Source organism: Haliaeetus albicilla, chromosome 2, assembly GCF_947461875.1.
Source record: "Haliaeetus albicilla chromosome 2, bHalAlb1.1, whole genome shotgun sequence".
Taxonomy (NCBI): domain Eukaryota; kingdom Metazoa; phylum Chordata; class Aves; order Accipitriformes; family Accipitridae; genus Haliaeetus; species Haliaeetus albicilla.
In genome coordinates, this window is record NC_091484.1 from 80,216,769 (window position 1) to 80,228,956 (window position 12,188).

Consider the following 12,188-nt stretch of genomic DNA (forward strand, 5'->3'; position numbering starts at 1 on the left):
CCTATAGAAATTAGCATCTCCCTTTTCACTTCTATACAGGAAAAAACATTAAATGGTGCCAAAATTATATCGCTGCTCAAGAGTACCCCATGTCCTGGAGCTTACCAGCATACTTGAGCTCTGCCAAAAGTCTAGATGTTGACCTCAGAACATAACCGCAAGAGCTATAAATGTGTTATCTACAATACAACATCGCTTTCTCATATATGCAATCAGACCAAAGTTACAGACAAGAGAAGTAGATTCCCCCATTTATTTTACTGAAGATGACACTTTAAACTGTCAGCACTATTTCAAAGCTCAATGATTTAGCACAGGTTACTGAGAAAGTGGGAGAGAAAGAAACAGAACTGGGAACTAAATTCATGGTAGTCTCATTCCCTCCCTCCCACCTGTATTCCTCCTTTGAGGCAAGGACAGACACAAACTGGTACAAAACACAACAGCATAAGAGAAGACAAATCAAAACCACAATAAGAAAGAAGACAGAAAATTATCTCATTACACAACAAAATGTGAATATTTGGAGTTAATAAATCTTAAATTTCTTTAAGAGAGACTTACACAAAAACCACAACCAATATTCCAGTTTAAATCCATACAAACATCAGACTTGCAAGAACAGCTGGTCACAGTACAGAGTGTACCATATATGCAGCACTGAATTTAAACTCCTCCATCTAAGAGCAGACTATGAAGGCTCAGCAAGGTTAGTGACCCCCTACCAGAAACCAGTTGGCTTCCCTGTGAGTTTGTATCCCGGCCCCTTAACAATCCTTAATGAGTAAAGGTGTTCTGCTTTAGAAATTTCAGTATCGCCCTACCAAGAGCATAAAAAGCCAGTTTTAATGACTGACTACTGTGTAGTTCTTTGCAAGAGTGCCATACTGGTAAGGGGAAACAGAAAATGAGGTGGAAGAAAGGAATTCCCTGGTCTGGCATTATTGGGGGGGAGTGTGGGAAGAACACAAAACTACACACACACAAAAATTAAAAAATTATCTATATTCACATCTTCAAATCGAAAAAGCAAAAGCCGCCATGGCTGTTAGAGCTTCAAACTTGAAGACACATTATGCTTAAGAACAACACAGCAGCTTATTGAAGAGATTAAAAGTAGTTTGGAAAGAGTTAAATCTTTTAAGTCTAACCTAGACGTACACTGTACAACTTTGTCCTTAACGTAACCTCCCTTCCGCTGCTCTGACCTGGGCACCCCCTTAATTAATTCCTTAAATGTATTCCTCTCACTTTCCAAAGAGAATTCAAGTTACTAGTACACTCCTGAGCATATTTCCTATTCTCCTGTCTAACAGTCAGTTACCAAAATAACTTTTCTATTCTCCCAGTGTCACTTTTGGACCATTTCCTACTCTCATTATATAACTACGGACCTCTACTTTAAAAGGGAATCTCATTTTATCACAGGAAGTCAATTCCCCAGGGGAAAAACATCAAGAAGTCTGCAGTATTTTAAATACGACACAGCATCAGCTGATGCCAGCCAGAGTTAGGATTTTTAGGAGCATTGTATTAAATTATGTGCTCCAATCAACCCTCAAACAGTCTTTTTAAAAGGTCTTTGAAGCAAAAGAGAAAACCACCCTACATTCAATACATTCAGATGGCCTATAAACAGGATTTGGTAGGCAAGAAACACCAATAAGGGAGGAAGACAGCAGCATAGGTCACATGCAAGTTTGGCCGATACGGATGCAAAGAATAGAGAAATGGAGAGAGGAACGCAGCAGTATTAAGGTAGCAGAGTAGAACCTGTAGCACACACACAGCTCATGGTAATTAAGAAAAAAACCCAAAACAAATCAATGCTTTAGAACTGAAGGCCTTTGTCAAACGCATAAGGAGATTTAATGTACAACGTGGCTATCTGCTGCCAGTTGACAAATTCAGCTTTTCTTGTTTAGTGAATCACAACCATTTACTAATTCATCATTACCTGAACGTGATTCTAGGAGATTCCGCCAGCAGAGAGGAGCATGCATTAACTGCAGACAAGCACTGAGAACTGCAGGCTAGATTAAAATGGAAAATCCTAGTGAAGTTACCATTCCAGCAATCACCAGTACTGGATGCAGAGGATCCTGCAAGAATTATGTTTAGAGCATAGAAGGATGTGCCCACAGGGTAAGTCTTTTAGCAATACCAGCCATTAGAGGTAATTTGGCAAGTTAAAAATCTTAGCTGGAAAGAACTAAGCTTGGAATTGCAAGGAGTTTCTTTATGTTCCCCAACTTTTTCAAGTTCATATTTATTCATTATAGGAGAGTGAAATCTTATAGAAGCTGCTAGCAAAGGAACACAACACATCAAAATAATATAGAATACCATGAGTTAAAGAGCTGTTACAGTTTTAAGAACAAGATGATGACTACTGATGGAACAAAAGAACAGCTGATCCAATTTTTTTAAACACCATTAACATCCACAGGTCTCAAATAAATATACAGCTTATTGGACAACTTTGGTTTTCAGCAACCAGACAGTGCCGTACAATACTCTTCTACATTCAGATGTAGAACTATTATTCCTAGTAAAACCACCATTACTCTTAAGGGGAAATATAAGCCTGAAAATGCTAGTTTGAGGCAAATTATAGGCTCTCCCCTAAAAAGTGAATTCCCAAGCTGAAAATAGGTTGGACCAAAAGTAAATAAGCTAGGGTTACATCAAACCAGTGCTAATGCAGATATACATCCCTATAAATACAGTCAGTCATTCACCAATTACACCAATGCAAGCTACTAAGAGGGTCACTCCAGGACAAATATGTAATCCCCAGTGTGACACTTGATCCTATCACCCTACATGCCCTGTCCAAATCCCAATGAAAAAAAAAAAAGTGTAGTACATTTTATCTAAAAGACCAGTTAAAAAAAAATCCAGTCCTCAGAACACAAGATGGATATATCCTTTAATTCTCATGTTCTAAATGCTTAAATGGGTTAAAATACAGTCTGAGAAAAAATAATATATATGCCTTAAGCATAAAGACACCCTGGAAAAAAGTAACACTGCAGATTATGTACATGGTAGCTTCATATGTAAATGAAAATTTGTTACATAAAATATAGCTTCAGCCACCCACAGCATCCTACACAGAGTTCCCATCACTGAGGTGTCACAGTAGTACCACCCGATACATATATTGGGTGACAAGCAGTATGGTACGTCATCCCAAAAGCATTTAATGTGAGATTTAAACCATGACAATGATTACTAGTTTTACAGCCACCCAGGTGATGATGTCCCATCATTTTGTCCAACTCTGCTGCTATAGGTGGAACCAACTTAGACTTCAGCAGCTGCATTCTGCGAGCCTCAGCAGGAGTGCAGGAACTCAAATCACAAGTACCAATTGCTGTCCTGACCAAAGATTTCCTCCAGAATCTCAAGATCATTTTAAAGGTCTCCTTTTACATCCCACCTTTCTTTCCAGGGGTTTCTCTCTGCCTTTTCAAGGATAAAAGAAAACATTAGAAAACATTAGCATATATGAAGTTATAATCAAAGTAATACTTCTGAAGCTGTGCATCAATAACTTATGTTATGACCTGTTTGTGGATTCCTAACATAAATATATTTAAGTTACTAGCGCCTATCTAAATCACTTTAAAATCATTTTAAAAAAACAGCTCCTGCTAAGTAAGAAGTGCGAATCATCTAGCTCTTAACATCTAGAACCTTTTTTCTAATTGCTTTGATTCATGACCAAAAAGAAAAGCAATTCACTCCCACCAGAAAAGTCAAAAGGAAGGAAGAGCCAGTGACTCAGTTCTTTGTCTCATTCTTTGTCTCTTATGTCTGCAGAGCCTAATTCGAAGCCTCTGCTGGAGCTGACTTATGGATTTTTGTCTTTGCTCTTCCAGTTTTGAAGCTTCCAGTTACTTTCATTACTATTAATTAGTTACCTACGAAGAGCAGAAAACTGTTCTGAACTTCCTTAAGACCAGTGCAGATAAGCACAGGAGCATCTTTAAAGAGCACTGCACTTAATAAAACTGCAATAGAGAAACAGTCTTTACAGAGTCAGAAGATTGAGAGAAGCACAACACTCAAGGTTAAAAAAGCAAAACAACAAAAACACACCACAAAAAAAACCAAACATGCACACACACCCACACACACAAAAAAGCAACCACCAAGAGGAGGCCTAGAAAGAGAGGAGAGGAAAAAGCCCAATCAGCAACAACAAAAAAAGTTTCAATCTCGAGATTTGTGTGTTTGGTGTTAACACCATTTCAGTCCAACAGAAAGGGAACCTTAGTGTAGAGAGTAATCAGGTTACAGCCACAAATTAAGCACTTAGAACTGCTATAAGCAGTGCTAACAACTATGCTTAAAAATGCTTTCCGTAAGCTACTGTTTGCAACAGGGTTTTCCCTCCATATTTCTAACAGCATTTCAGATCTAGCACCATTAATAATTTCACAGGACTACTCAAGCCATACTTACTCACATGGGAACAGAGCACATGCAAGTTTCCTGAGCAGTCATCACTAGTCACTGTCAAGAGCACCTACTGGACCAGGTGGACCTTTAGCGTAACCCACGATAAGTAGCCCTTTACCAAACGGCAGACCTCTTCCTCTTAGCGTGCCTGAAAGCCAGTCAAATTTAAATTACTAATAGCTAGATGCTTAGAAAATGCATGGTACTTTCCAGAGGGGATTAAAGGAAAACTGTCACTACAGCACGACTTTCAGATTTCCATTAACATCCTGGCATGCCTGGCAGCTTAAGCTGTTCCAATCCAAGGTATGTATGGTTTGGGTTTGGATTTTCCATCCCCAAGCCTTAATGCTTTGCGCTGCTCTCATTCAGTCATGCCACTGACAGTGTTTCTCCATTGCATTTTCCCCAATAGAAAGCCAGTTTGATGTACACTTGGCATCCCCTTCTCCAACTAGTTGTTTCTCCTTCCCCTTTAATAGAATTGATGCAGCTCCTAAAAATAGTTCCAGAAATCCCACCTGATCACCGACCCATTTTACAGCATGGATAGTTATGTTGGCATAACAGCACAATAAAAAAGTGCAACAGGGAAGAAGGCTGGGACCTCAAGCCAGTTTTGTTATGGGACAAAAAAGCCATAGTATGGAAACAAACTCTCGGTATCACACTCCTAGAAGGACAAACTACAGAGTATCTACAGCAAAGACCTAGAGTTAGACATGCCACAGTTAGTGCAAGAAACAAGTGACATGGGGGAGGGAAGAAAAGAAAATAAGCCCAAGTAAAAGCACATGCATGTTTTTCCACCCCTTTCAGAGGATTTTAAGCATTTCACAAACATCAGTTAAATTCCAGGTACGTATTTGCTACAGTCCTCAGTTTGAGAGCTGAGGGTTCAAAACCCCAGTGGGCAGGGGGGAAATGAAACCCAGCACACTCAGAAAGCAGCATCCCCAGCACCAGAGGATTTTCACTAACAAGTATGAATCTCATATTCTAGCACTTCAGGAGTCGTAACTCAAGAGTATGTAAATATACTTTGAAATTCACCTGATAAATGCTCCCATAGTTTTACTTTGTTTAAAGCAAGTGTCAACACCCTAAATTCAGCTGAAAAACAGCTTTTCAGGATGATGTAGCTCTAATGCAATTTTACAAAAGGAACAATGACTCACTCCCAGGCGGGAATGTGTTGGAAGTGTATGACCTAATACTCAGAGAGAAGCTTGCTTTTTCAAAAGGATCTAGCTTTAGTATGTACAGGGTCTCCCCAGCAAGTAAAGTTTTAAAAAGTGAGAGGTTTTGCACAAAGGAATTTACAAAGTCACCCCCTTTTTGGCTTTTTCCACTTCTTGTCAAAATCCAACCAGCCTATCTGCAAGCAGTTCCCCTAACCTTAATTTCAGCCTAAAACTGTTCATCTTTCCATAGAATTACATCCACATATGACTCACTCTCCAGCCCATTTTAGCCCTGGCTATTAGAGGCAAGGACAGCACTGACCCAACATGCCAACCAACATGAAGAGATCATCATCAAATGTGGATAGAGGCATTAAAATTTAAACATTTGTATGTACTAGATATGAAACACAAGCAAGCTATGAACACTTGACTGACTAGCAAGACCAGCCTACTTCATGTTCAACTGGATTCCTGACAATCTTGCTGAGGATCCTCTATCTGTGAAGGACTGATTTTTAAGATTTTACGTTCAGACAGCAGCTGTACAGCTTATTGAAGAACTTGTCTGTTACAACAATATAAAGCCCAGAATTAATGTGATACATTTAAAAGCCCAGTGACAACCCCCTGGGTTTGAGCCTGCATTGTTCTCAGTCTGTCTTATGCTCATACTTGCAAATACTCTGGATAAAAGGGGCGAAGTGTAGGTGGAAAATGGGAGTGAGTGACACAGGCTAATCAGGATTTTAATCATGCTAATGGATGTGATTAACTGCATACTTCTCCTAGAAGCTTCCTGCAGCTACACGAGTAGCTTGATAGCCAGAATGCAGCATGAGTGAACTGCTCATCCCATTTTAATCTACAGCTACACCATGTGTGTCACGTCGTCCAGCATGCAAGGATATACCTAATACTTAACCTTATTTCCACCCACATATCAAATCTTCCACCATGCCAACACAGTCATTTTGGGCAGGGTACAAAGACTTCAGACCTGTGTTTGTCTACACTAAAGTCTCTTTACAAAAAAAGTTACCACTCCAAGAGACTGGAAATACAACCTTCGCAAAGGAAAGCTAATACAGGGCCTATTACATTACACAAAGCTGCCTGAATAATGCAACTACAAGTTTGGGGTTTTTTTGTTTGTTTTTGGGGTTTTTTACTAGTTTTGTCCAAATCGCAGGGACATTGCTGGCTTTATCACAGTTAGTATCTTGCTAGTCCTTGGGGGAACTACTATATTTCAGCGATTGCCACTCTCTCAGAGGAAAATTCTAAGAGGCCAGGCAAGGATTAAAAGAGCAACAAGAAATAGCCTTTTCCTAATAGTGATGAGGTTGGGTAGGCAGGGAAGAAATCAGACCCTTCCCTCACTATTTCTAGGGGAGGATACATGCACAGCAACAGAATAAATAACCCACCGTCCTCCCACCTTCCAGCAGATATTTCATGGGAAGAATGTGTATTATGGAGTTTGAATATACTATCATTTACATATACATCCATTTTTCACCTAGGTAGTAGACTTACACTTCCCATTAACACAGTGTCTCCCCCATTTTCTACAGCAACAACCACATTCTGCTATCAAGCATACCAACATTTACAAAATATAGGCTTGTATGACAACATAATTTAACAACTTATTCAGAGGAGTCTAAGACTAATCTTGTTTGTGAACAAATCCTCCCTGCCACTCTGTCAAACCCTTAGCACTATCCTGATACTTTTTTTTTTTTTTTTTAAGAGTGCTAGAGCTTAAGTACTACTTAAGCATCACATTAATGTCTGTCCATAATCCTTTGGGGTTAGAATTCCCAATAATTTTAAATAACTTTAATATTCAATAATTTCTAACATAAAACTTTATTAAGAAGCCTCCCCAAGAACAACACAGGGCACTAGTGTGAGCCAGAAGTATTTTATTTTTATTGTTACCAAGTTAAAATCTGCATAACTTCTACAGCAACTGATTTCACTGACTTTTTCTTCCCACAAGAAATTCTTTTACATGTGCAAAATACTAAGTCATGAAATTGGCTTCTGAGTTGTAGGAGGCTGGAGAAATTCATCACAAGGGAAACATGGGTTTGCCTGCTGTGCAAGCTTACCTGTAGGCATTATTCACATGGGCTGCACTTTGTTCAACCCAGCTTTTATGCCACCTCCTCAAGAACCTGATCCAAAGTACATCTACCCTTCTGGGAGATGAACTCTCTGTAGCAGATGACAGCAGTGATGATGGCTCAGGCTCAAGACTAAATCTGTTCTGCCACCATACTGTCTGCTGTAATCACAGACCCCTGCATTTCTCTGATCTACAGCTGAGTATAATTTAATTTGCCTTCAAGGAAAAAAAAAAAGCACAGAGAAAGTCAGTTTGATTGCACTGTTAAGACACAAGGAAGCCATATACACAGACATTTGACTAAGCAAGAGATTGATCTATTTTAGTTGGGACAGGAAGTGTAAATACTAAGCTACAGGAAATAACTATCTGCCTCTCAGAGCAGTATCAGCTTCTTCACGTTTGCCTTTGAAACTCCAGAAGCGCATACACAAAATATAATTCTGCTGTCTACAATCAGACTGGCAACATGATGAGTAACGTGCCTTGAACTCTTCATTCTCCGAGGAGACTTGAATTTTATCTTCCAATCTACGTCAGACTAGCAAAATAAATTATTTGGGATTTTTCTGGACCAAAACAAGGTATAGTTACACATTATTTGGCTTCTCAGTAACCATCACTTTCATTTGAATTGCAGGTAGCTCAAATTCGTCTTGACACTTACACCTTGTCTGACCAGTGGCTTCCCTTAGTCATAAGTTTGGCATATACCAAAATTTGGAAGTCTACACATCAGCACTATGTACATAGAGACAAATTTAGTTGAAGTACTGAGTTATTAGCTGAAGATATGGATAGTTTAGTAAACAGGAGGTAAGCTTAAGAATAGTACATGAGAGCAGGAACAGTACTAACAGCGATGGGTCCAAACTAGACCTGAACTCTGCAAGAATTCAAATCTGATTTAATGGCTCAGATTCCTTTATTTCTAGGGAAGAGAGGTAACCACTAAAACACTACAAGGGTTGGGACCTCAAATATAATTATAGCTCCATTTGCTAAAATTAAGGCTGCGTCAGCCCTTTTACAAACACCAGAAAGAAAACATACTTCATTTGTTCAAACTGAGTATTCATCAGACTTCCTAAAACAAGCTTAAGACTGGAAATCAAGTCATGTCCCACCCCCCACACAGCCTTACCTACTGCCCCTTCAAAAAACCAAGTTGCTTCCATTTCCATTGTATTTCTGTTGATCAGGTTGTCTTGTGCTTATGTTGTGGGAAGTGTGGAGGGTGTTTAATATTATGACAGAAACAACAGTTTAAGCAATAGTTTGGTGTTTAAAACCTAGACTTAACTGTCTAGTGTCCCTGGAAGGGAAACAAATGAGTATTCTAAACCTAAGTACTTCAGAATTAGTATTGCCATCTTTAAATGGCACTTACCAGTACTGTAAGGCACAGCATACACAGATACCAGAGTAAGTCCAAGTTGGTTTCAAGAGTTTATGGGAGCCTGTCGCACGATTATTCACCTCCTGGTCTCTTTGCTCCACTCTCTATGATGCCCACAGCCAACTCATACAAAGCAGCGGGCAAGGGCTAAAGTGATGCATTTACCCACAACACCACACCACTCATACCCTTCAAAGTTTCCCACAGACAAATTAGGCAACTTGTTAAAACAGATCTCCAGATATCCTGCAAGGGTGAGGTTCTGCAGTTCCCAGAGCTGAGCCATGGTGTTCAAGCACTCCTCGGAGCCTGCCAGAGGGTCACCGGCCAGCAACACGTAAACTGACTGACAGTCATTAGCTTTTAAGAAACAATCTGATAAAGTCAGATATGAAAGCTTCAGTGCGTATCCGCTGGCATAAGTGTACTACCAACAGGCTTCCCATTTGTTCTTTAAGGACAAGAGTGACATAATCCTCTCCTAATATCATCTGAGGACCCAGGGGGAACAAGGGGTGACCCACAAAACTGTACCCATGGCAACACTGTGCTCTAGCTGAACTTGCAGGGCTGTGATCTCCAAACCACTGACACTTCTTTGTATTATTTGATATTTCCCTGATGTCATTTCTGCAGAGACACATAACACACACTGAATAATATCCACGACCTTCAGTTTTAGTCAACAATCACACTCAAACAGATCAACTATTCTGCCTTCAAGCTTATTATTTGTCACTAACATGTAATTACCACCAAAGAAAACAAAAGACACAGGATATTGCTGCTGTTGCAACAGCAAGTCAGTTAAGCTCTTTTTAAAACTGAAAAAGCCCATCTCTTCTGATGTGAGAAGGGCAAGAAAGATAAAAATAAAAAATAAATAAAAAGCGAGCCCATGAATCATCCAAAATGCATCTGAAAGGATAATCAGAAAAGTCACCAGTTCTCATAAGGAAAAACAAACAAAAAAAACTTAATACAATTTTAACACAGAGAGGTCTGTCCAACCTATAATCACTTTTATCATAATTGTATTGCTACACTGAATATTTTTGAGTTACAATTTATTTGTCTTTCTCAAATAAAGGATAAGGTAATCAAGCTGCAACAGCACCATATATATATATAAAATGCCAGTAAAACATACACCACCAGATGGAATAATCAAGCCCTTGCAAAGGGGAAATAAGCTTTACAGATGTAAAACTCCAGCACAGTCCTGTCCTTTCAGTTTACAAAATGAAGCTAGAGCAGCAGCATCACAAGCAGAGCCCTGCATAAAGAGGGCATAAAGAGGCACCAAGCAAGGCTTGCTGTTCCACAAGCTGAACTGCTGAGAAAGTACTTAGACGTCTATTATATTATTCAAGAAGCCTTTCAGATACTCTGCTGAAATTGTAAGCTGGGAAGAACTCAGTTCATTGAATATAGGGTTCCAGATTTTAAAAAACAAACAAACAAAAAACCCCACACACTTTTAAAAAAGCTAAAATAAATTAGTTTATTTGTTAAATCCCTGCAGGAATCAGGGGAAAGAAATAAGATAGGGAGCAACCAAGCAAGAGTTATCAAGAAGAACCTAAAAAAAACCCAAACCCAACATATAAATTCAGGTTTAATATGTTGGCAGATCAGGTATTTAACACACCCCTCTAAGAGAGGTACAGTTTACAACAAAGCATACTACCTACAGCAAGATACACTTGGAAATAGCTTTTGGCAGTAGAACAGCATCTTTGGAACCAAAAACTTCACTGTCTCAAGTTTAAGCTTATTAGCAGCAATCTTACATCACACTGTGGTAAACATTTGTTTAATACTTATAACTACAACTGCTCTTTCTAAAAGAAGTTTGCCCATCTTGAAACCGGATCTATTTATCTATATAAATAGACGGCTGTTTGAATCTGCGGATGACTGGGCAACGCTATACCATATAGGCCTCGAGTCCGCCGCATCCACGCCGCTCGCCACACCCATCGCACCAAGCTGTGAGCCAGCAGCAACTCTGCAAAAACTTATCCCTTCTGCGTTACCGAATTACAGCACAAATATCCCCTGATGCAACGCCACAACAATCCTTATAAAGGAGGGAAGGAGAGACTGGCCAAACAGAAGGATGGCGGGGGAGGACGGGGGAAACCCACGTTGCAAAAAGTTTCGAGAGGTCCCAACGAGAAGCGCCGATTCACAGCGTTGCCCTCGACCACAAAAAAACGCCTTTCCTATGCTTTTGGGCGGGGGGACTCAGCTCCGAAAGAAGAGCTCTGCTTAAAGTAAAGCTGCAGGAGCAGCACCCCCTCCCCAGGATCACCTCAGCCTCTTCCCCCCATAAAACAAAGACTCTCCCCGGCAGCGCCCACCTCCTCCGGGATGACCCAGGCGCAAACTTCGCCAGGCAGATGCTCTCCCGATGCTCCGGGACTTTCCTCTCCACACACCCCCCCCCCAGCCCCACAGCTCCCCTGTCACCCACCGCGCCGCAGCCCAGCCCGCCCTCCTCCCTCCCTCCCTCCCGCGCCGCCGGCTGCCAACCGCCGCAGCCCGCCCCCCCCCACCCCGCGCCCCTCACAAAAGACCCACCAACGCTGCCGCCCCCCGCCAGCCCGGCTCCCCCCACCGCCCCGCCGGGCCGCAGGCCGCCCGCTCTCTCCCCCCGCTCCCCACAACAAGGGCGAGGCCGGAGCCCCCCGCGCCCGGGCCGGGCCGCCCCTCCATCGCCTCAGAGGGCGCCGCGCCCGCTCCCCGCTCGGAGCGGGGTGTCCCCTCGCCCCTTCCCCGCCCGCAGCGGCAGCCCCCAGCCAGCCCCCCCCCCCGGCGACCCTTACCAGAAACGGAGGAGGGGGGGCGCGGGGGGGCTGCCGCCGGGACGGAGCCGCCTGGTCAGTGTCACTCTCCCCTGCGGGCCCGGCCGGGGGAGGAGGACGAGGAGGAGGAGGAGGAGGGAACGGAGCCGCCGCTGGCCTCACGCCGAGCGCACTACCCTGCTAGCGCC

The 12,188-nt window shown here is 41.8% G+C and overlaps 1 protein-coding gene across 16 annotated transcripts in view; it reads right to left on the reverse strand.

Annotated features, from left to right (window-relative positions):
* MAP4 (microtubule associated protein 4) overlaps positions 1–12,158 on the reverse strand; it is a 164,279-nt gene extending 152,121 nt beyond the window's left edge. For all 16 annotated transcript variants that reach the window (XM_069778471.1, XM_069778464.1, XM_069778465.1 and 13 more), the window contains exon 1: positions 12,022–12,158. The gene's annotated coding sequence lies outside the window, so the exon portion shown is untranslated. The remainder of the gene's footprint in view (positions 1–12,021) is intronic.
* Positions 12,159–12,188: the final 30 nt, after the last annotated feature.